The 23,458-nt window shown below is 43.0% G+C and overlaps 1 protein-coding gene across 9 annotated transcripts in view; it reads right to left on the bottom strand.

Annotated features, from left to right (window-relative positions):
• PLCE1 (phospholipase C epsilon 1) overlaps positions 1-23,458 on the bottom strand; it is a 150,778-nt gene that overhangs the window by 118,483 nt on the left and 8,837 nt on the right. For 4 of the 9 annotated variants that reach the window (XM_035137904.2, XM_035137907.2, XM_035137906.2 and 1 more), the window contains exon 1: positions 19,528-19,978. The exons of 1 other annotated variant lie outside the window; for it this stretch is intronic. The gene's annotated coding sequence lies outside the window, so the exon portion shown is untranslated. Of the gene's footprint in view, positions 1-485; positions 3,367-14,145; positions 14,233-18,227; positions 18,300-18,514; positions 19,471-19,527; positions 19,979-23,458 lie in introns of those variants that run through there. 4 more of the 9 variants (XM_060274859.1, XM_035137905.2, XM_060274860.1 and 1 more) reach the window with 4 other exon arrangements.

Here is a 23,458-nt window from a genome sequence, read left to right as displayed (position 1 = left end):
TGCCAGGTGTAGCCTGCATATCCATAATGAAAGAGCATGGAGTGTATTAACAGATCCTCAATGGAACTGCAGGTCATCCTTAAGAACACATTCAATAGTGCTTTTGTTTATAGCTGAAGTTTTCCCTCCAAGCTCCCTTTGAGAGATTCAGAATATGTGGGATGAACAGACATGCAACATACCACCCCAACCTTACCTCTTCAGACAGAATCTGATCAGGCTCCATTCCATCCATTTATTTGTAGATAAATTGCAGTCCCACAAGGTAGCCAAGACCTTCGACTTTCCACCGACCTTATCTCCCTCCCCCTCGAACGCTTCCCTTTTAGGAAACCCTTCTCTACAATATTATTTCTGAGACAAGTGTGGAGGAAACAAAATGGGAATTAAAACTGCATTATCCAAAACTCTGTCAGCAGATGGGACATTTGGATTAAAAAGCAACATCTTTCACCATCTAAACCAGAAGTGGTTAGCCTATGTACCTTCTAGTGTTGTTCATATCAGGTCCAGACAGCATGGCCAAAACTTAGGCAGTCCAGCAACATCCTCCCCAATCTCCACTCCACAGGAAAGCTGTGGGGGCAGACCCAGAATCCCTGCTCCCCCTTTGAAAGTGGCTGAACTTGGGTTGAACAGGAGAGATTATCCCCTCCTCCAACTCAAATTCCCACCATTCAGGGTCCTGCTCTGTTTCATACTTTTCCTTTTGCACCAAAGCCTGCCAATCAAAGCCCAATCCCAATCCTGATAGCACTGCAGGACTCATGGCAGATTAAACATTTTCATTACTTCTATCAAACAATTCACAGAAGCCCAAGACTACAAAATAAGGTGAGAATCCTTTAGCCATCCAGCCAGCTCCTCCAAGTCCTTCTTAACTCGCTTGCTTTAGCCTAGCTCAATGCAGACACATTTATTGTAGATGCCCAGGAAGAGAATGCTTCGGCCAGCACTGCCCTCTCATGGAGCTATCAAAGATCCTTTTCTTTCTTTCTGTCTGCTTGGATTTAACTCAGACCAGACACCACTACCCACTTCTCAGCTGCCTCAAGCTCTCACAGTTGGACAGAGGCTGTTATTTTAAGGGCTGGAATGCAAAGCAGAGAGCAAACACTACCAGGTATGGACAGAAGACTGGATCAAATTGATCACTCTACTTGCCTAAAAATCAATATAAAACCAGGGTGGGGCATGAATGTTTGCTTTGTAAGCAACAACCATAGACGCTAAGTCTAGTTTTGTCAACAGACTAGAAGAGTTTGTGTCAGATTGTAATAAGAACCAAGAGGAAAACCAGGTGCACTCTGACTCTATTACTTTGTTTATTTGTGGTAATCAAGCCAGCTTTCTATGTGCAAAGTAACAATGATATTCTACCAAATCAATGCATTGGTTTGATTTTTTTTTTTCTGGATCATGGTACTCACTAGAGAGGTGAAACCATGAACCAGGCCAAATCAAAATAAGTATTATATTGAACAGAGGTAGAAGTTAGTGGAGTCTGGTCTCTCTGTATGCATTTAGTACACACACAGATCTCTACCAACATAAATGGAGTGTTTTGCTACACATATATCACAGCCTGTGTTAATTAATCTCAAGTAAATACCGTACTCTGGCTCTGCAGTCCTAATCACTAACACATTGGAATTCTGATTTCATATTAGAATCCGGATTTTCTTTTTTTAAAGCATTATTAACATTTTAAACTGCTTATATTATAACTGTCATAAGCACAAAAAGGAGGTTTATCACTAATGGAACTTGGAGCTACATAACAACCCTTTTGATATAGGCATGGACATGCATTTGTTTACAAGTACAGTGGTACCTCGGTTTAAGTACTCAATTGGTTCCGGAAGTCTGTACTCAACCTGAAGCGTACTTAACCTGAAGCGAACTTTCCCATTGAAAGTAATTGAAAGTGGATTAATCCGTTCCAGACGGTCCGCGGAGTACTTAAACTGAAGCGTACTTAACCCGAAGTATGAGTGTAATTGGTTCTGGAAGTCCGTACTTAACCTGAAGCGTACTTAACCTGAAGTGAACTTTCCCATAGAAAGTAATGGAAAGTGGATTAATCCGTTCCAGACGGGTCCGCGGAGTACTTAAACTGAAAGTACTCAAACTGAAGCATACTTAAACCGAGGTATGACTGTACCTCTGTCTATCTCTTTCACATGGATATCAACATCTATTTTAGTGCAGTACCTGCTATCAACATTCCCAAGGACTCAGTTCAGTCCACTGCAGTAACTACATGCAGAGGGATCACTACAGGGTATGTATAACAAAGCTCTCTTTCTTCCCCTACAATGTGGACACCAAGCCACTGTGAGGAATCAGGCACCTCTGCTCACGCAACAAATGCAAAGCTTGGAGACTTGCCATCAGACCTAAACGTCAGGTGCACTGAATGTCTGCTCACAAAGGATGTAAGGGAGAACTGGCTCTGTTATGCCTTATGCTCCACAAGCAAGCACTGCACCCACCATGACCTGAATCAAGCCCCATGATTTCACAATGAAAGATTCCAAAGATATAATCTGGATTTGTTTAGCGCTGAAAGCACAATATCCAGTTAGTACATGGGAAACGAATGTGAAGCAATGTGCAGGCAAAGGCTCCTTTCATTAATACCATCACTAATCCAGTAAATAACAAAAAAGGCTAATTTTGATACATCAGAGAAATGCAACGCGTTCCATGCATCAGCAAAGCAAAATAAGTCTGAGAGGAAACAGATTCAGCACGGATAAATCACATTAGATCAGAGGTCAAACAGCAGAAACAATATAAAAATGATACATCATGGCAAATTGTCAGTATTCATGGTCACAACATGTTACTCTTTACAGTGAAAATTATATTTGTTGAAGCGTTGTTGTTGGATTTTAAATAACATACAGCAATAAGGTGAATTTAAAATATCTAGAGTAATATTCAATATGGCATTTCTAAAACAGAATTGGATTAAAGGTGGAAATAAATCAACATAAGCTGAAACAGGCAAGGTGCTTTTGGGGTGGCATGTGCTGCCAGTGCTGCTTCAAAGAAGGGGAAAACAGGAAACTTATTGGAGTAAGATTACACCAATGATGGTGTGTAACAGCTGTTAATATAATGGCACTTCTCTCAGGATGGGGGAAGTGGGGACAGCTACAGCTTGGAAAGCTTGTTGCCCAATTTACCGTACTTTTAAAGAAGCTCTCCATGCATCAATGTGTGAAACAACCAGGTCACATAATCTGACCCACACGTTTATTGAAATTGGGAAGAACTAGACTCCTGCCAACCTAGCAGTTCAGAAGCACATCAAAATGCAAGTAGATAAATAGGAACCGCTACAGCGGGAAGGTAAACTGCGTTTCCATGTGCTGCTCTGGTTCGCCAGAAGTGGCTTTGTCATGCTGGCCACATGACCTGGAAGCTATACGCCGGCTCCCTCGGCCAATAATGCGAGATGAGCGCGCAACCCCAGAGTCAGTCACGACTGGACCTAATGGTCAGGGGTCCCTTTACCTTTACCTTTAGACTACAGTTGTCAACACAATTCACACAAATACTCCATCAATGATGGAGTGGTGGTGAGTTGCTTACTTAGAGGTTTCGATTTCAAGCTTAGATTGTGAGTCCCATTTACCTCATTGGAGTTTACTTGTATGTAGACATACATAGGATTGCCTTGTAAGAGACTGAACTAACTTGCTGGCCTTAGGCAAGTCATTCTCTGTCAACCCGAAAAAGAAAACAACTTCCCTTCCATTGCCCAGTAATGGCATTAAGATCTGCAAATGAAACCTATGCAGTTTTGCCATGGCTGAATGCTTATTGGTTTGTGGTTTTTTGGCTTTTACACTGGTGGCATCAGTATTGTGGAACGCTCTCCCCGCTGAAATAAGAAGGGCCCCATCTATACTGGCATTCTGTTGGCCCTTGAACACATACCTGTTTAGGCAAGCATTCACCTGATCTCCTGACCTGAACTTTGTGTCTTACCTAAGCACTACATTCTAGGTGTCTTTGCTGAAGGATGTTAATATCCCCAATATTCTCCATTGATTTCAGAGTGTGTAGATAATATAATAGAGAGCAACAGCAGGGAAACCCTGATCCCCAAAATAGAACTGGAGCTGAAGGGTGGGGGGACTATCAGCTGGCTCGTGTTAAGGAATGATAGACTATAAAGTCCAGAGACTAGCATCTTGGTAGAGAGAATCTAAGTATTAAATGTCAGGGGTCTATTGATAGAGTTGAAGAGTTATTTGCATGGCTGCATATTGAACAGTGAAACACTCGGACTTAAGCAGGGCACTGAATAAATACCCAAACTCACTGAGTTCAAGCCAGATGATGTTAGTTTAACTTACCAGTATATCCATTAGAAATCAGTGGGAGTTAATGTCAACTAACTTTAGTCAGGATCCAACCCATAAAGTGTAAAGAATCTGAATATTGATTTGGATTGTGCTGTCCTTGCTAATGAAAAAACAACACTTTGGCTTTTCCACAAATTGGTCATAATAATGAATGCTGATTAGTAAGCAGTTCGGGCAGCAGATCACCTCCACCACCCTTTAAGATAGCCGGCTTGCAGTCACCTGCAGAGCAGGAGAATGCTGTGAAACTGGCTTCCCCAGTTTCTTGGGCTGAAGGGTCATGAAATCTCCAATGGAGGTAATTCAAACTAAAGGGGGGGGGGGTTAGCTCTCAAAGTCCACCTTTGTGTCTAGCCTGCAAAAACCTCTTATTGTTTGGGATCTGATGTTGCTGTCTATTACAGTCTACTGGTTCTTGTTTCCATATCCCAGCAGTACCTGGTCTATTGAAGGTAGAATAGAAATAATATTTCAATAATGATTCAAGTCTCTGTTACTCTGTTACAAATTAAATTGACCACAAGTGCTCCATCTCAAGCAAGTAGGGAGTATTATCCCCACCAGAAAAGGGCAAATGGATATCCAGTTACCAACAAAAATATCATCTTATTTTTTATTCTCTATTTTCATATTCCCACAAAGAGTCTATCTACATGCAGAGCTCATCCTACTGCATATTCAAAACTGATTAAATATCTGTTACGGAATATTTATTCAACAGCATTCTTCTTCATTTATAAAGTAAGTAAAGCTGAACTTCTGAATCACACACATAAAAGACAACTTCATTCTTTTTAATATGGTCAGAATCTGCTACTTTTTTCATGTATTTTAGTATTAATGGGAACCCTATTTAGAATGCCACAAATAATATTTGGTCAGCAAACAAGAACTGTGCTTGCTTTAGCTTTGCCAATTACATCAGTCTCTGGGAAGAAGCCTACCTCAATAACTGACTCGTTCAGAGTGTGAAATCATTTGAGAGCTCTGTTACATTAAAGCAGGGGGAAAGTCAAAACAGATTTTTTTTTCAAAAAAAAAATCATTCTTACTGCCTGATATTTTCTGGTTACTCATCAATATGGGTAATTAGACAGTTTTCCTTAATTTTTTTTTAAGTCCTTGTTTTCAAGCATATTGTTTTATACTTGTCCTTAAATATCAGCTTAAGAACAGATTTTTAAAGTTAGTGACTACATTTCAATCCAATATAATCAATTCAGAGGTGTAATTTGTAGCTCCCAGTTCAAAAGTGAAACATACCTAATCAATGAAACAAAAACAGCTGAAAGTTGTAAATTTTATTTAAAAAACCTGATTTGGGGGTTGAATAATTTCAATTGCAACTGTAGAAACAAGATATGAATAAACTATACATGCTATTTAGTTTCTTTACTGCCATTTCATAGTGGTTCATGTTTGTTTTAATACTGTGTTACTATGTCAGGAGTTTTGAGGACAATGCACGAAAATGTCACTAATTTTTCTTCATCCAAGATTCTAGCTAAAGCCCACCTTTGAATTCTGTCCTCGGAATTCTGTTTTTCCGAATTCTCATAGGAATTCTGCTTCACAACCACCTGACCACCTGGTAGGTTGAGTACCTTGGGGGGGGGGATCAGCCAGTAAACAACTAACAATTCAGCGGTTCCTAGACTGCGGCTAGCAAAAACAAAGAAGCCCACAGTCTGGTGACATTTTTGGACTATGCCCCATCTACATGATTGCAAAACACCATGTTTAGAACAGTTTTGTAACTGTACTTTTCACAAAGAAAATACCACTCACTGTGAGCTGTGCTCTGGACATTTTGGATTTTTCCAGCCTTCAAGTTGCCATAGAACTCTTGTTTTTGTTCTAAACAAACCAACACAGCTATCCCCTCCCAGATTTTCCAGAATGCATATTAGAAGGGACTGGGGAAATCAATCAAAGGGCAAAGAGTGCTAGAGAGAGCTGAGGGTTTCTGAAGTGCAGAGAGAAAGTGTCTAGGCAACTGGGGATGGGAATTGGTTTCTCTCTATAAATCTTGTAGGGCGGGGACAGGGGGGGTTAATAATACAAGCCTGGCGCAAAGGAGGAGTCAGCGCTACAGTGAAAATATTTATTCAGGAAAAAAACATGTCACAGCTTTCTAATTAGGACCGAAACTATAGATCAGAACACATCACTACAGATTTTTTAGAATAATTCTCACAGCAAAATTCAGTCGGCCTCTCAAGCGGCAGTCAAACAGAGTCTTCATGGCAATAAGTCAGTGCCAATGTCTACTTTATCTGAGAAACAATTGGATCACAATTACTTGCAAGTAAAGAACCACTACTCCCGTCAACTTTTGAAATGGCAGTCTCATTAATATATTGATTAGCTGCTAAGAGTGGGCAATAAAGTGACCAACTGCACAGATCAATAACAAAATTAGCTGGTATTGTAAAAATAATATTGGCTGAGAGGCAATGACATAAAAGTTGAAACTTGGCTTAAAGATAGGATGATGAAGAAGAAAATGGAAACAGTTTTATTATTTAAGAAATAGCAAGGTCTCAACCATACCCAAAATTAATTAATATCACAATATGGGCAGAGTCCTATTTCTAACTAGTTGAGAAGTATAGCAACAGAGATAAATTGTAGCACACAGAATTTCTAAAACAAGGAATTTACTTACAAGAGGGCTGGTGTGTTTTGCCTACAGTGGTACCTCGGGTTACAAATTTAATTCGTTCCGGAGGTCCGTTCTTAACCTGCACTTTTGCTAATGGGGCCTCCCGCTGCCGCCGTGCGATTTCCGTTCTCATCCTGGGGCAAAGTTCTCAACCCAAGATACTACTTCTGGGTTAGTGGAGTTTGTAACCCAAAGCGTTTGTAACCCGAGGTACCACTGTATTTACTAGCATCAGCCTAGGTGGAAATTAGAAGGCAGGAGGGAGGGAAGGATTACCCTTCCCACTAATTCTTCTCTACACTAGATGTATCAAGTTAATTTCCCCTTCAGGCAAATCTCAAGGCTGACTGGGGGAAATGGGGTGGGGAAGTGTTGCAAAGGAGAATCAGCTGGCAGGGCAGATTTAAAATGCCCCTTCCCATGTGCTATTTGTCTTCTGTGAATGACCCTTGCATTACAGGGCAAACATGAGTCTCTCTGTGCAACATTCCTCAGGTATTATTATTCCAAACATTTGCATAAACCTGTCTTCAGCAAATATATAATCTCTATAATATCAACTGAACAGGGTTTACAGCATACAGCACAGAAGTAATGTTATACTCCACCCAAAGTAGTTGTTAAACAAACAAACTTAGATGTGGTGCAAATAGGACTAGATGTCTACTTTAAAGTACCACTGGGTTCAAAAGTACTTACTCCTTGCTAGGTGTTTATAATATTGCAGCCTAACTGGCTCAATTTCATTTTAGACAAAATAAAAGGTGTGCTTTATATCACTGAAATGTAAATGAAGCACCATGTAAAAAAATGAGTCCATACTATGCGTATCTACATTTCAGTCCATCAGTCAAGTGTGTTATCTCAAGCACATTAGATGTTTTTGTCATAAGATATATATGCAAACCTAAATTTGGCAAAGCTATATATTTGCAGCTTAGTATGTCAGTTGTTATTTTATCTGTCTCTTCTGTCCTAAATATCTATGTTCACATTATTTCCACTTTTCTTTTAAGATAAAAACTTTTTACAGAAAAATGCATCAATACAGAAACAATTACTGTTTTGTGAATGAAAGTTTCCCCTGACCTACTGAATTTCAAGTCCAAGTCCATGTATTTTATGTGACTTTATGAAATGTCAGCATTCCACAAGGATGGCAACCCACTTGCCAAGAGAAGAACAATAAGTGACCACTCAAATTTCCTATACTGATCTCCTACAGCTACTAGAACAGACATAGGCAACCTTGGCTCTCCTGATGTTTTGGAACTACAACTCCCATGATCCCTAGCTAACAGGGCCAGTGATCAGGGAGTTGTAGTTCCAAAAATATCTGGAGAGCCAAGGTTGCCTATGCCTGTACTAGAAAATCATCTGGGTGGAAGTATATATGGGAAACATGAGGACTAGTAATAAAACAACCACTACCAAGATAAGGGCATACAAAGTCTATAACAAGCATTCATTATATGAATTTACAGCGCACTTTCAAAGGACTTTGGCTTTCCAAACAAGAGAACAGATTTTACTCTACTGAAAGTGCACTTCTACATCTATTGTCAAGGCTACCCTCTCACGCCATAAAGGCTCAGTTTTACACTTTCTTCATTTAACTACTACAATGGAAACATTAGAGTAATCAGGGGAAGGGGCATACTGTAGCTCATTTTGCAGACTGAGTGGCTGGCCTCTCCAAATATAACTTCTCATCAGGAGATGAAGGGTGGGGAACCTATGGCTCTTGAGCTGTTGTTTGACAACACCAGCTGACGAGTGGTGATTAAATCCTGATACCTAAACTGTGGAATCCTGTTCCCAGTTCTCCAAGAATTCTCCAGGATTATAGACAGAGGCTCTGAGATTACATCTGCAAGTTCCTTAGTAGCCTTGTAGTTCCTCAGACCTTGGCTATCTCATTTAAAGTTGCTAGCCTCTTTTCCTATCGGGCTGTAAGCTCTCTCTCTATACATCATTTATTCTATTATCACCAGGTTGAGCACTATTTTCCTTTTGAGTGAAGACACAAGCAAAATAGGTGTTGAGCTGTTCCTCCTTCTCTCTATATGTCACCCTATATGTCACCAAATACCATTACTCTGTCTTCTACACACATAAGTCTGACTACTTTCTTGTTCTTCCTCTTGCTTCAAACATAGTAAAACAAGAACAACACCCATTTTATTATTTCTAACCTCTCTTGCAAGCCTGACCTTCTTCTGAACTTTAGCCCACCTGACCTTCTCTGCAAATATTGGGTGGTTTTTTATATTCCTCATTCATGATTTGCCCCTTTTTCATTTTTTATATCCGCCTCTTTTAAATCTCAGCTCAAGGCACAAAAACTTATTTAGATGCCTCCCACTTTTCTTTCTTATTGGAATTGTTTGCAAATTTCAATTGTGCCTTCTCACCTTTAAGAAACTCCCATCTATCTGGACTCCCTTCTCTGAGTATTTCTGACCATGGGATCTCACCCAGATTTTCCTTAAGCTTTTTGAAAACAGCTTTTTAAAAGTCCAGAGTACGCATCCGACTCATACAACCAGCTTTTTCACATCCAGCCTTTTGTTCTACTGAACAAGATTCTCTACACCGTAAAATGATATCCAAGCAGAAAATTATTTAAATGCTGTCTGTTAATGCCCTGTCCTGGTATGAAGGGGAAGTTAGCCAACTAAGCCACTAAAGTGCTGTTCTGTAGCAGAACTCTGAAGATTACTATACATAATTCACTTCAACAGCATTTTTGCTGTCCACAGTAGCACAGATGAAGACAAACATCGTGGGAGGAAACATCACACATCAGAGTACTGCTCCTGTCTGAAACAAATAGCAAAGTCCTCCAGCATTAAGCAAGGTCACAGGCAACTGGAGAATCATCTGTTAAAAAACGATGCTATTATTAGAGGCAAGTTATGCAGCAGTTGTGCACAGGAGTAGAATTAAAACATTCTTCCAAGATAGATGCTTGAAATACTATTCAAATATACACCTCTATGTCACCACAGGAACAATTCATGTTTTACTATCAAAATAAATAAATGAACTTGGTCCATTAACTACATAATAATTGGCAACTCTGTTAACAGAGGCGTAGCATGCCCAGGTGGTACCCGGTGCAGACTTTTTTTGTCACACCTCCCCCCAACATGGCTCTGGCTCTGGCGAAAAGTGAAAAACATGAATTGCAAAAAAAATCTAGAGCTTACAGAACAAAACCGGCTTCAGATATGAAATCAGCATTGAAAGAACATATAAGAACAGTTGAAAAATCTCATGCAACAGAAAATTAAAAAAAGTTCCCCAGTGGGGGGGGGCGAGTGTCACCCCCCCTCCAGGGTGGCACCCAGGGCAACCCGCCCCCATCACCCCCCCTTGCTACACCACTGTCTGTTAAGGTAAACTGCACAGCTTTGGATCCTAAGAAAAGTCAGCTTAAGGCATTGCGGAGGGGAGGGGGAGAGGAGGGCTTCCTTCTGCAAACCCCCTTAAGTTGATTTATCTTGGAATCCAAGTCGTTATATGTAAACTACTTCAGTTCTGTGGAAGTCAGTTAGATGCATAATCCAACACACGAGTTACATCTGTGAATACATGATCTCCCCAGCACAGGCGGGCAGGCACCGCAACGTGGACCTGCTTGGCTCCAGTGGCGAGGGCTGGGCTGGCACGGTGGGCTTCAGTCACACTCTGCGATCCACCCCTGCCCGTGTGCGTGTGCCCGGCTGGCGATGACAAACTGCTTCCCTGCATAAAGTTAAAAGGTACTAGCCCACCTCTTTGCTATCAAAGCTTCTAATTGCATTAACCGGGGGGGGGGGGGAGGTTTACAAAGAAAAAAGAGAGACTTGTTCAAAACGTAACCTGCAGCCTAAAGTGGTACAGTACACCCTAGTGCAGGGGTCAGCAAACTTTTTCAGCAGGGGGCCGGTCCACTGTTCCTCAGACCTTGTGGGGGGGGGCCCCGGACCATATTTTTTTTTGGGGGGGAGAACAAATTCCTATGCCCCACAAATAAACACAGAGATGCATTTGAAATAAAAACACACATTCTACTCATGTAAAAGCACACTGATTCCCGGACTGTCCGCAGACTGATTTAGAAGGCGATTGGGCCGGATCCGGACCCCGGACCTTAGTTTGCCTACCCATGCCCTAGTAGTGCAATGCATTGTACTTATTTTTAATGGTAATGAGGTAATAAAAGAAATTATGCTCAGAAAAGACGGTTAACACAGTCAGGGGCAGAGGAAGTGGGTGCGGGCCGTCCCAGGTGTCACTACTGAGAGGGGTGACAAAATATTGAGTGGCACTCACTGCGGGGCCTGCAGCGTGCCTGAGCCACACATCTCCCCTGGGTGGCTCCGCGCTGCCCAAACGATCCGCTACCTCCCTGCCCAGGTGTAGGGCGGCTGAGTGGGAGGAGGCAGGCAGACTCCAGAGGCCCTGTGGCGCGCCTCGCCCCTATGGCAGCTCGCTCCTCCCTCATCCCGCCCCTATGGGTGCGCCACCCCAGGCGCCCGAGCAGCTTCCTCCACCGCTGAACACACTCTATGTTGGGCAGAAGTAGTATTGTGAATTCCCAACCTAGGAAATATTTGCACAAGCTTTTTGCAGCAAACACCACATGACACCAACTCTTGTGCTTGTATACAGAGTACTCAGTCAGTCACACCCTTAGCATACGTAAGTACAAGTACAGAACAGAACTAAACTTGAAATGAAAGTAGAATTTCTCTCTGCAACGATAAAAAGTGTTCTAGGCCCAACACTTTTCATATAGCAATGTGAAAACCATAGAAACCATTGCAGATTTTTTTAAAATGTGAAAAAAACATACACATTACTGCCTACCGGTATTTTGTGCCTAGAAAAACTTTCAGTCTTCATGGGCTAACTGTTTATTTAAAACATTAGGCTACATACTCTTTAGTGAAACAAAGGGCACAATCCAGATAAAGTTATTAAAGGGATTTAAATAAGCTCACATTTCTCTGAGTTGCAGCCAAATATAGTAAGTAAACAATCGTAGTACTGTAGAGTTGGAAGGGGCCACGAGGGTCATCTAGCCCCAACTGCCAGAAATGCAGAAATCTTTTGCCCATATTTCATATTTATGATGGACCACCATCTTTGGGGGGGATTATGTTAGCTTTTGAGGCATATGTCCAGTAGAACAGGAATGCTAAAGATGAGTATATGGGAAATAAAAAAATTCCTTCAGTAGCACCTTAAAGACCAACTAAGTTTATATTTTGGTATGAGCTTTCGTGTGCATGCACGAAAGCTCATACCAAAATATAAACTTAGTTGGTCTTTAAGGTGCTACTGAAGGAATTTTTTTATTTTGCTTCGACTCAGACCAACACGGCTACCTACCTGTAACTATGAGTACAGTGGTACCTCGGTTTATGAACACAATTGGTTCCGGAAGTCTGTTCATAAACTGAAGCGTTCATAAACTGAAGCGAACTTTCCCATTGAAAGTAATGGAAAGTGGATTAATCCGTTCCAGACGGTTCACGGAGTAACCGTTCATAAACTGAAGCGAACTTTCCCATTGAAAGTAATGGAAAGTGGATTAATCCGTTCCAGACGGGTCCGTGGAGTACTTAAACTGAAGCGTTCATAAACTGAAACATGGGTGTAATTGGTTCCGGAAGTCTGTTCATAAACTGAAGCGTTCATAAACTGAAGCGAACTTTCCCATTAAAAGTAATGGAAAGTGAATTAATCCATTCCAGATGGGTCTGCGGTGTTCATAAACCGAAAATTCCTAAACCGAGGTGTTCATAAACCGAGGTTCCACTGTATATGGAGTTTTTGTTGTTCTTTTAATAGCATATATTTACTGAATGTGTGAAGTACTAATTCCTCCTTGTGTATAGTAATGTGGAAAGGCGGTATACAAATTGAAAGTGAAATGAAATGATGTTCCACCCAGGGATGTAGGAAGATAGGGGCGGTGGGGGCAGGCCGCCATCGCGGTGGCCCGGCCCGCCCCCAAAACACGTGCCCTGCCCCTGCATACGGCACATCCCGCCCCCAAAATGCATGCCCCGCCCCTGCCCGTGGCACATCCCGTCCCCAAAACGCGCGCCCTGCCCCGGCGCACGGCGCGTCCCACCCCAAAACACGCATTCCGCCCCTGCACACGGCACTCCCCGCCCCCAGAACGCGTGCCACGTCCCTGGGGGCAGCGCGCCTGCTCTCCGCCCCGGTGGCAGAGCATGAAGCTCCGCCGCTGGTTCCACCAGAATCTTGTCTGGTGAAATTAAATAGCAGTTTTTCTGAAGCATTATTACAAAGCAGTTTACCAACAAGGAAGGGCAAGGGGGGGGGAATCTGTCCAGAAAACGACAGGACAAAGTGGTGGTGAAACAACACTAGTCCCGTAAAATAGCCTCTTATGTTGTGGTAGCCACAAGTTTGAGAAAATACCCAAACTATAGCCACGATTTTTCCATACTTTAGAATTTTTTTTAAAAAAGCAGATTAGCTACATTTTTAATACACTCCAACTACCCTTTCAGACTTAGCGTGTAGTTTTCCACCCTTGCAACATATGGGTGAAGTGAGGTTACTAATCTACTTTAATTACTGTGAACATGGAACAGATTTACCATCATAAAATTCATGCGTATATGACCTTGTGTTGGGGTTCAACAACCTCCTATGATGAAGAGCAAGGGCACCAGTCCAGGACTCTCCAGCAGATCTCCAAAACTCCTAATGACCTCAGTGAGCCATCAAAACTGAATATCCCTTTCCCAGTACCAAAGGCCCCCACACCAGCTACCTAGGTTCCTAGCCAATTCTCATACACTCTCCTATCTCCCCCAGGGCCATAAAAGCAGAGGTGATGGCAAGTCAGGCAGGAACTTCAGAGATACCACTGTGAGGCTACTCACAAGGAGCACATAGAAACCCCTGATCAGATCAGGGCCTGACTGAGAGCCAGGAAACATGGAGTCTTCAGCTCCTATAGCCCTTACAGTCTGTGCTCCTTCATTGCTGAAGCAAAAGTTGCTTCACATAAATTCCAGCTCCAATGTGAAAACTGACACTTTGTTTGTCATGTCAATTCACTTTTACCTTGTTTATTTTGTTTTCGTTCTTATGTTTCTTGTCTTTTGTTCTTGTGTTTATCTTGTATTTTTATGCTGCAAACTGCCCTGAGATCTACAAATGAAGGGTGGAATACAAATAAATACTACTCATAAAAAAACAATTAACTACCATCATACCATCTTCTCTACAAGGCATTTAAGTTGGCATGTTCAAAATCATTGTATTGCGGGCTGATAATAGATTTATGAAATGAAATAAAGTCTCAATGCCTATACTGTGAGGAGAGAAGAAGGGTTGTGGGAACACAGGTGGTTGTGTGTTTCATTTTTAGCTTTGAGTGAATAGGTGCAAGTATTGTAAAACTGAAAACTGTCTTGGGTACCTTGGCAAAAAGTCTGTACTGTATATAAAGCCTAATGATGCATTTCACATCCAAGTCGCGATCTGAACCCAAGGTCTCTCTACTCCAGTCCAAATCCAAAAGAGAAAAGTTCCTTCCTTTTCCTGAAAAAGCCTAAAGGAAAGCTTTTTTTGAAACTTTTTACTCATTCTTTGTGATCAGTAGGACAAAAAAAGCATCATCCATACAGAAATGAAGAAAAAGTTTAGTCAGGCCACGAATTTAGAGGCGGTGTGAGGAAGAGATGGCAGCCAACCCCGCAACAACTAGCTCTCAAAAGGGCTAGGCCTGGGAACTTCGTAGAGCTGAGGGTGGTTTTCAGCATGGGAAGAAAGGGAACATTTTTCGGGAAACTAGAAGCAGGCAACGGCCTAGTTTAAAACCAGTTTAAAACTACCTCTTCCTGTGTGTCTGTGCGCGCGCATGCACGCATATGTGGTGACAAATTCAAGTGGGGGTCTTAACTTCGCAGCAAAAAACAAACAAATGTTGATTATTGAGAACCTTAATCACAACAAAGCTGTTAGTGCCCCAAATCCTATTCTAAAGTGAAGGCTATTCAGGGTCACAATGGGTTTTACTTCTTTTTTTCTCACGTGTATGTGGGTGCAGAATATGACATTTTGACACAACTGCTTGCTAGCTGAGGCCCTAGGGGCATTCAGTTGTGCTTGCTTGCTTCTAAGTAAACACAGGACCATAGAACCATAAGAGTTGGAAGGGACCCTGAGGACCATCTAGTCCAACCCCCCGTAATGCAGGAATCTCAACTAGATCATATATCACAAACAGCCATCCAACCTCTGCTTAGATTAAACCTGCAACCTTGATGTTATCAGCACCATGCTGAGTCTAACCAAGTGAGCTATCCAGACTGACAGTGTAAAGCATGGGTAGGCAAACTAAGGCCCGGGGGCCGGATCTGGCCCAATCACCTTCTAAATCCAGCCCGTGGACGGTCCGAGAATCAGTGTGTTTTAAATGAGTAGAATGTGTGCTTTTATTTAAAATGCATCTCTGGGTTATTTGTGGGGCATAGGAATTCGTCCCCCCCCCAAAAAAAATAGTCCAGGGCCTCCCCCACAAGGTCTGAGGGACAGTGGACCGGCCCCCTGCTGAAAAAGTTTGCTGACACCTGGTGTAAAGAGTCACCAAGCATGCTTAGTTGTATACTTGGGGGGGTGGGGGTGCCATTTTGTGTGCACTTTTTGCCTTATTAGCACCAAAATGATCTCAAACACCACACCCGTTTAGGTAACTTATTCATAAGTCTGGAGGGAAATCTGGAGTGTATTCACATCAGTGTATTCAAGTAGATTTATGCAAGAGATGCTCCTTCAGGAATCCTAGGCCAAAGCAGCATTTCTACTTAACAAGTCCCATGAGCAGAGCACTAATATATTTACATACCCAATATAGAATTGGTGTTTCTAGGGCAGTTGTTCTGATTTCTAGGACGTGTAGAACCAATACACTTTTCATATAGAAGCTAAACATTAATTGTTAACACCAGTAAGGGCATTGCTGCACAAAAGGTGCCCCAAGCTTGTATTGGTTGCACACTAAAGACACCAAAAAGAGCAGCAATTTTTTTAGTTATTTAGCAATTTTATTTTCAGGGGGGGGGCATTTGGATCTTCAATCTTAGTCTAATCAGAACAAGATAACATTTAAAGGTAAATAACTTTTACGGTTTTATTTTTCTTGTGCATCCATTCACAGGAAGGGTTTTGTGCAACTCACAAACCAGTAAGACTTTAGCTGAGGGGTTGGAAATGTGTGGGCAGAGGCATACCCTAGGGCAGTGATGGCGAACCTATGACACGCGTGTCAGATGTGACATGCAGAGCCCTCACTGCTGGCACATGCGTCACACTGTTGTTGTTGTCTCCCCCCCCCCCAATTTGTTCTCCCGCTCCTCCTCACGCTACTTAAAACCAGGATCCTTTTGTTGTTGTTGTTGTTCCTGGTAGCCAGGGATTGTGTCCAGCGATTGGTCTGTTTTTCAATTTGCTGAGTCAGTGGCTGTTTCTGATTGGGTGCAACAGGTTCATTTTTAACCCTTTCTGTGCTGTTTTTATTTGGCACTTTTTAACCCTTTCTGTGCTTTTTTTGGCGCTTTGGCAAACTGTCAGTGCTGTGTGTTAGTTCCAGCAAAGGTATTACAGTATTCGTCATTTATTTCTGTTCTCCCCCCCCCAAAAAGCACAGCAGCTTTGGGGCACCCCCCAAAAAAGCAAAGCAACTTTTGTCCCCCCCCAAAAAAACCTCCAAAACTTTGGTCAGCAGCTCCCCCCAAAAAGCTCAACAACTCTGGGCACTTTGTGATAAATAAGGGGTTTTTGGTTTGGTTTGGTTAAATAATTAGTTTTGGGTTTATTAAATACACTTATATATTACAATTATACATTTTTGTTATTTGAACTATAAATATCGCAAAATTATGGTTTTTTTCTTGAAGTGACACACCACCCTTGTTATGCTTGGTTTTTTGGCGAATTTTGACACACCAAGCTCAAAAGTTTGCCCATCACTGCCCTAGGGTCCCTTGCACCCTTGGAAGGGAGATGTATCAGCATGCGCCCCCCCAAAAAAATCACTTTACTGCACTAGCCACATTAGAAATTACTACATTTTACGAGGTCCAAGCACTCAAAGCATCCGGAGTCAAGGCAAAGTGAGGAAGAGGAAGGGCAAAAAATACACACCTTTATGCCGCGGTGCAAGGATGGAAAGATTATCCCATGTTTGATCTCACAATAACGGTGGCATGTCACCACACACATATACAGTACATAATACACTCCATAGTCTCCAGTGGTCTACCTTCATACCGTCTTGCTTTTCTCCTATCGCTCAGCTCCCAGCTCTTGTCTAAATTCAGGACCTTACACAGATAACTAGAGACATTTTGGGGGTGATTTTTGCACCCCTTCTGGGCCTGCACTCCCAACAAGGGCCAATTTTGCCAAACCCTAGATATGCACTGGGTGGCGGGGCTATCCGATCTAATATGAACAATCACCTTTCATGAGCACTGAACACCTACATTAGGCTATCAAAGTACAGGCCAGACATTTGCTTTTTAATAATTACAAAGTGCTTCAGTATTGGAGTTCTAACAGTGGGAAAGATCAGTAGAGTTTTCAAATAATTCTCAAGACTCACACTTTCCATTTTCAAGGCTGAAACAATATGCAACTAAAATGACTTAATACCATGACCTCACTCGGAACTATCCAATTTTTTAAAAAATAAATTTATTTCTTCTGTTTAAAAATCTTCTTTTTTTGAACATCCAGCCACAGGAAAAGTTCTGTACAATTCAAAACAGAAATCAATACTCCATTGGGAACGTTGGCTTTAATGACTGAGCTTGTTAATTTTGTTATGGCAGACCACAGGAGTTTGAACTCCCTGGTTATACTGAAAATTAGCGGAAAATAAGTGAGCAAGATGGGAAGACCTGAGCATCTCTCATAGCCAACGACATCACTCACATTTTAAAACACTGCACATCCTACCCTAGTACAAACCCCAACAGTATCAACTAATGTAGAAGGAGAGTACCACATCTTCCAATGAGCAAAATATTGCCCACTGGAACATCCCTGAAGGACAACTTTGAGGAAAGAGATGAGGGTTGTATGCAACACATGGGATTCACGAATGTATTGTGCAAGAAATTGATGCTGAGAAATCATACCAGCAGCCAAACGTCTTCATCCTTTCGTCCCGCATTCATAATTTCCCCTTTTCCTACACAGCGCAGGAAGAGGTGGGAGAAGAAGAAGAAGAAGAAGAAGAAGAAGAAGAAGAAGAAGAAGAAGAAGAAGAAGAAGAAGAAGAAGAAGAAGAAGAAGAAGAAGAAGAAGAAGAAGAAGAAGAAGAAGAAGAAGAAGAAAGTAGCGATGCCAAAGGAACCCTTTTCTGCTCCCTGTAGGAAATCTTCAAAGACTATCACACCACGTGGGGAAAGATTAGCATCCTTACCCTGAGACAGCCGGTCCTCCTCCCTCTCCCCCTTTTTGCAGGCGACGATTCCACATCCATTGAAAGGTGACAAAACCTTTCAAGCAGACAAACAGAGCTGCCCTTGAAGCGACCCTGCAGGCCAAAGGGTGGAAAGGAGTCGGCTTCCTTCCTCTTGTTCTCGACTTTGGTCACTGAATAATCGGGGGTGTGGGAAGCCCTTTCTAAAGGGAGTTCATTCATTCATTCTTTCCTCCCACCTCCGCCTCCCCAGCAGGGACCGCCTGGGAGCGAGCCCTTTTCATTGTGAGATCAAGTGCCTTCCCACGGGACGGCAGGGATTTCCCTTCTCCGCCCAACCGCACACCTGCCAGGTGGTGGTGGAGATTAGTATCTGCCACGGCAAGCAGAGCCAGGCCAGGCAGCTAAGCACTTGCGCAAAGCTTTCCTTCTTTGGGAACTTTTACACGTGCGCACGCACATACACGTGTACTCCCCTCGTTTGACTGCAGAGACAGGACCTCCGCCGCTGTCTCTGTTGCCTTTTCTTCCGACGCATCAGCATCCAGCAGCCAGTCTGCACTGTGCAGGCTTGTCTCGTATTTCCCTCGGTCCATCTAGGTGTTTACTGTACAATGCGCCCCTCTAAGGTTTCAGTTCCGGGAGGCAACTCTCCCCCGCCCCCTCCGGCTCGAAAAGAGCGGCGGGGATACCTTTGGAGAAGGGCTCACAGCTCAGCACCTCGATACACTCATCGGATTTTGCCCGGGATCTTGCAAACTGGGTCTCACGTGTGCGTTTGCACGCGCGCGGGGAGTCCCGACCCGAGTTCGTTAATGCCCTGGATCTGTAATAAGCAGAGTGGTCGAGATAACTCACAAAATATCTGGTGTCTTTTGTGTGTTAAATCAATCCAATAATCAACACTTGCAGAACAGGGGAGGGTCAGATTTTTTGTTTTGGAGCGGGGCGCTAAAAACTAACCAGAAAAGAAACAGCTGATTCTCCTCCAAGTTTCCAATTCATCCTCTTACCTTCCAGGAGCGGGAGGCTTGCCTTTCGCAGTCCCGATCCGTCGTTCTCAGTGAACGGCGAGCAGATCCCCACATCTTTGCAGGCAAGGACCTGGTCCCGAGCCATCGCGTCCACCTTTCATTTCCACCCTCCCACCCCCAACCCACCTCGTCCCCCGATTGTGTATGCGGACTCAGGAGAGGAGAGGAGAGGAGGAGACCGGCGGATCTGCAGCTTCTGGACGAGGAATTGGCTGCCTTGCTCTCTCGTGTGTGTGTCGAGTGAGTCCCCGCTGCTGCCTCACTGCATTGGAATGTCTGAGCTGACTGGGCTTCCAGGGCTCAATGAGCGAGCCGAGCTGCCGCGCTCAGACCTTGTGGAGCTCTTAATTCACTTCCAAGCCCTGCCAACAGTTTTACACAAGGTGCCTTTTTTACACCCTGCTTTCTCTGTCCAGTGAAAAAATGCAGGCTATCGCAGTGGAAACAATGGCTCGATTCAGGACTTTGTTCAGAAGTGGAGCGCACAGCCTCGGCACTGAACCCTGCTGCCAGCTATTATCTATGGGAAGAAAGGCAGTAAACTAAAAGGGCTCTTTGGGGAGGGGGCAGTGTGTGTGTGTTTGCGGGGGGGGGGGAAGAAGTTTCCATCTGTTTTTTTGGAAAACCACAATTTGACTGGACTGGACATCTTTGCATGCAAAAGATCACACACACACCCAAAACCAAACAAGGAATTTTTTTGGAACATTACTTTCTCAAGTTGAGAAGCAAAAGTTGGCCGAAGGCAGCAGACCATTTTATTCTGGACTTTTATATATGAAGAGCATGGCAATTTTCATAATTATGGTATGTGGAGACCATATCCCAGAATTGGGCTGTAAAACTTGCAGTTAATTTACCACATTCTCTTCCAGTACAGTATCAGGAACACATTCTCACTTTAAAAAAAAACTGGGGTGGGTCTGAACTTTTACAATTCACTTTTACTGCTGTACATCAGCCATATACCAAAACATATTCTGAATACACTAGGCATGGTTACTTTATTCAGAAGCCATACTGCAATTAATGCATCTCTCTACACTGCAGTTTGAGCAAAACTATTTTCTGTCTTATGAAGCCCATTTAGTTTGAGATGGGTTGGGAATAGTTTTTAAATGTTGTACAGATGGGATACAAATCAAAGGTTAGTAGCATTTTATTAGTGCTGTGGCAATAACATTTACAAGTTAATATAATATTTAAGTGGAGGAAAATAAAGGGCAGTGCCCAGCTTTTAACAGTTAGAGCACTTTTAAAGTTGTGTTGACTTTAACAGGATAAATTTAAGCACATGCTTAACTCCCACTGAAACCAAAGGAAACGATAATTTCCATATGGGCTACTAACTAGCAGGGGACTTAAGTGTGTCCAGACCATCGCAAAGAGCTGCTCATACGTAATACCAGAAGAGCATTGCTATGCTCCTTTCTTGATATTTTTATTAAAGGGTTACCGCTTTTGCATTACCGGTAACACTGCTGTTGATTTGGTGTTTTGCATGTTTCCAGAAGCAAGTCCTACTGTGCCCAGCAGGGCTTACTCCCAGTTGTGCATAGGATTGCTGCCTTAATTTTTTAATTTATGCTTTGACTGGTCTATGCTTCTGTTTTAGGAAATTTCCATGTGCCACAGTTTTATTTCCTACTTTCCATGACCATACAATGGTCAGTTGGGCAGCTGTCAGCTAGCATACTTAAGGCAGCACACTTGCTATCTCCCTCCAAAGAGACTTTGGCAGCATCAGTTCTGGATCTTGGACTCCCAATCAACCTGTGACATACCTTACTCAGATATGAGAGCTTGATTTGTATATGTGTTACCGTAGGTGGGTCCAGATATCAGTGGCCAATGCAATTCCCTTCATTATGGTACATCAATAAATAGCTGTGTCACTAGATAAACCTTTAACACAAGTTCATCCTGAAAGTAAGCATGACAAGATCCAGTTTCATGCTTCAATTTTTTAAAAAAAATTGAAGCAACTATATCCACATGCTCTTGAGGCATTATTTTCAGAATGGCAAACCCTGTTTCAAGTTCCATCTAGCAAAAGTTTGATTGATACTCGGAGAGTCCAAACAGACACCATACTTCTGTAGCAACTGCAGATGTGTTCCTTGCTCCAGGCACAAATGCCCCCTTTGTCCAATAGATGAGCTGGCCCTACTCCAACTTCCACTGTCAATTTTAAAAGCAGACCTGTGGAGCTTGCAATTTTTCTAGCAGATTGAAATCCTATAAAGGCATTTTATGTCCATTTTCTCTGGGACTATTTAAAATAAGCTGAGCTAGTTCAGATAGTGTGCCTATATGAATAAGCCCATTTGTATAATTCCATTAGTCTCTTCACTAATCTTGTTAGGCAGTATTCTTATGTTATTTTTAGGTCCCTTTTTCATGACAGACATTTCTAAAGAACACTTATTGATCAATATGCTGCTCCAAAGTTGTAAGTCCTCATTGTCCATGTTATTTATCAGCTTGCTGTTCAGCTTACCACTTGAGACTTGCTACAGCACAAGGCTCACTTCAACTATATTATGACCATCTGTCAACACAGCAGGATCTCTGCCTGCTGGTGTGAGGCAGGCCGACTGATTCTATGCATCTTTACAATGAAGTCACCATCAAGTAAAGGTGCTAAAGGGCTGATTTGGACTTTGAAGCTGATCACCTGACATGTAGTCCCAAAGCCTTACTTTATATTGACATTACGATTACATGCATGGTACGTAAGTTGCACGTGTTTGTGTGTTTTTAATGTTAAAAGACACTGCCAATGCATTGTGGAGGTGAGGCCAACATGAATGAATGTCTTGTATACAAAGCAATTCCTTTGTGTGACTAGGGACAGAGTGGGAGGCGGGAATACACAGCAATACGGAAAGGTGGAACTACTGTCCTGTTCCCAACTTATAGGTTGCAACTTGCAGGCAAGGAGCTGAAACCTTAAGGCAAAGTGAGGAACTACGTCAGAAATATGTTGTACCAGCACTGTGTAACTAGAGGCTGTTGGATCTTTGAGGGCCTGGAACTGCTCAGGGCCAGGATCAAGAACATGTGTGGAAATTGCTGCCTTTCACTCCTGAGTAGACTACAGGGCCGTCTCGGGTAGGTCGGGCGCCCTGGCGCTGAGGCACGGAGATCGCTCCGGCGCCCCCGCCCTTGCAGCACAGCTTCTGCGCAGCTTTGCCGTGCAGAACCCCCCCTGCCGGCCCCGCACCACCGGGACTGCACCTAGAGCCGGGCCTGGTAGACTACATACGGTAGTTGAGAGACCAGATAGATGAATTTCAGAGGAGGCCCTTTTGGAGATCTTCTTGGGAGGTGAGCTTCAGCCTGGGTCCTTCAGAGCCACTGCGCCTGGAATCCTGATGGAGGGCGGGTTCCAGAGCTGAAGTGGGGGTCCTGATAAGGAGAAGTGGAGCCCCTGCCATTGGAGCTCCATCATGTAGTAGGGTATCATCTGTGGATGCAGCCTCTGGCTGTTGCTCAAGAGGTAAAGAGTATCCTGGGTCCTTTGTGCTAGGGGACACTGTACTATCTCTTAAGAGAAGGCTCTGCTAAATGTTCTGCCAACCTCAGATGGTTGGAATATGGTTGGAAGAGACATGGAAGAGGGCATCACCCCCCATTTGTGGAGTCCAAGCTGTCTGTGGAATTTCTTGCACTAAGAGATTAGATTAGTCCCTTGGCTCATGACCTTTAAGTATGAGACCAAATACCTTTCCAAGCACTTTCATTCCAGCAGACTTATGGTTTGGCTCATGAACCCTGCTGCTGTATATTAAGCTGCTGACTGCCTGCTGCAAAATCTGCCTATACCTTGTTATTAGCTTCTCCTCGTGTGCCTGGTTTGCAATTGCTGACAACCAACTTGGATGCCTCCTTCTATATGAAATGCAGA

This window comes from Zootoca vivipara, chromosome 5 (genome assembly GCF_963506605.1).
Source record: "Zootoca vivipara chromosome 5, rZooViv1.1, whole genome shotgun sequence".
Lineage (NCBI taxonomy): Eukaryota > Metazoa > Chordata > Lepidosauria > Squamata > Lacertidae > Zootoca > Zootoca vivipara.
Note: the sequence above shows the minus strand (reverse complement) of the source record. Positions and strands in the feature narration are given on the sequence as shown.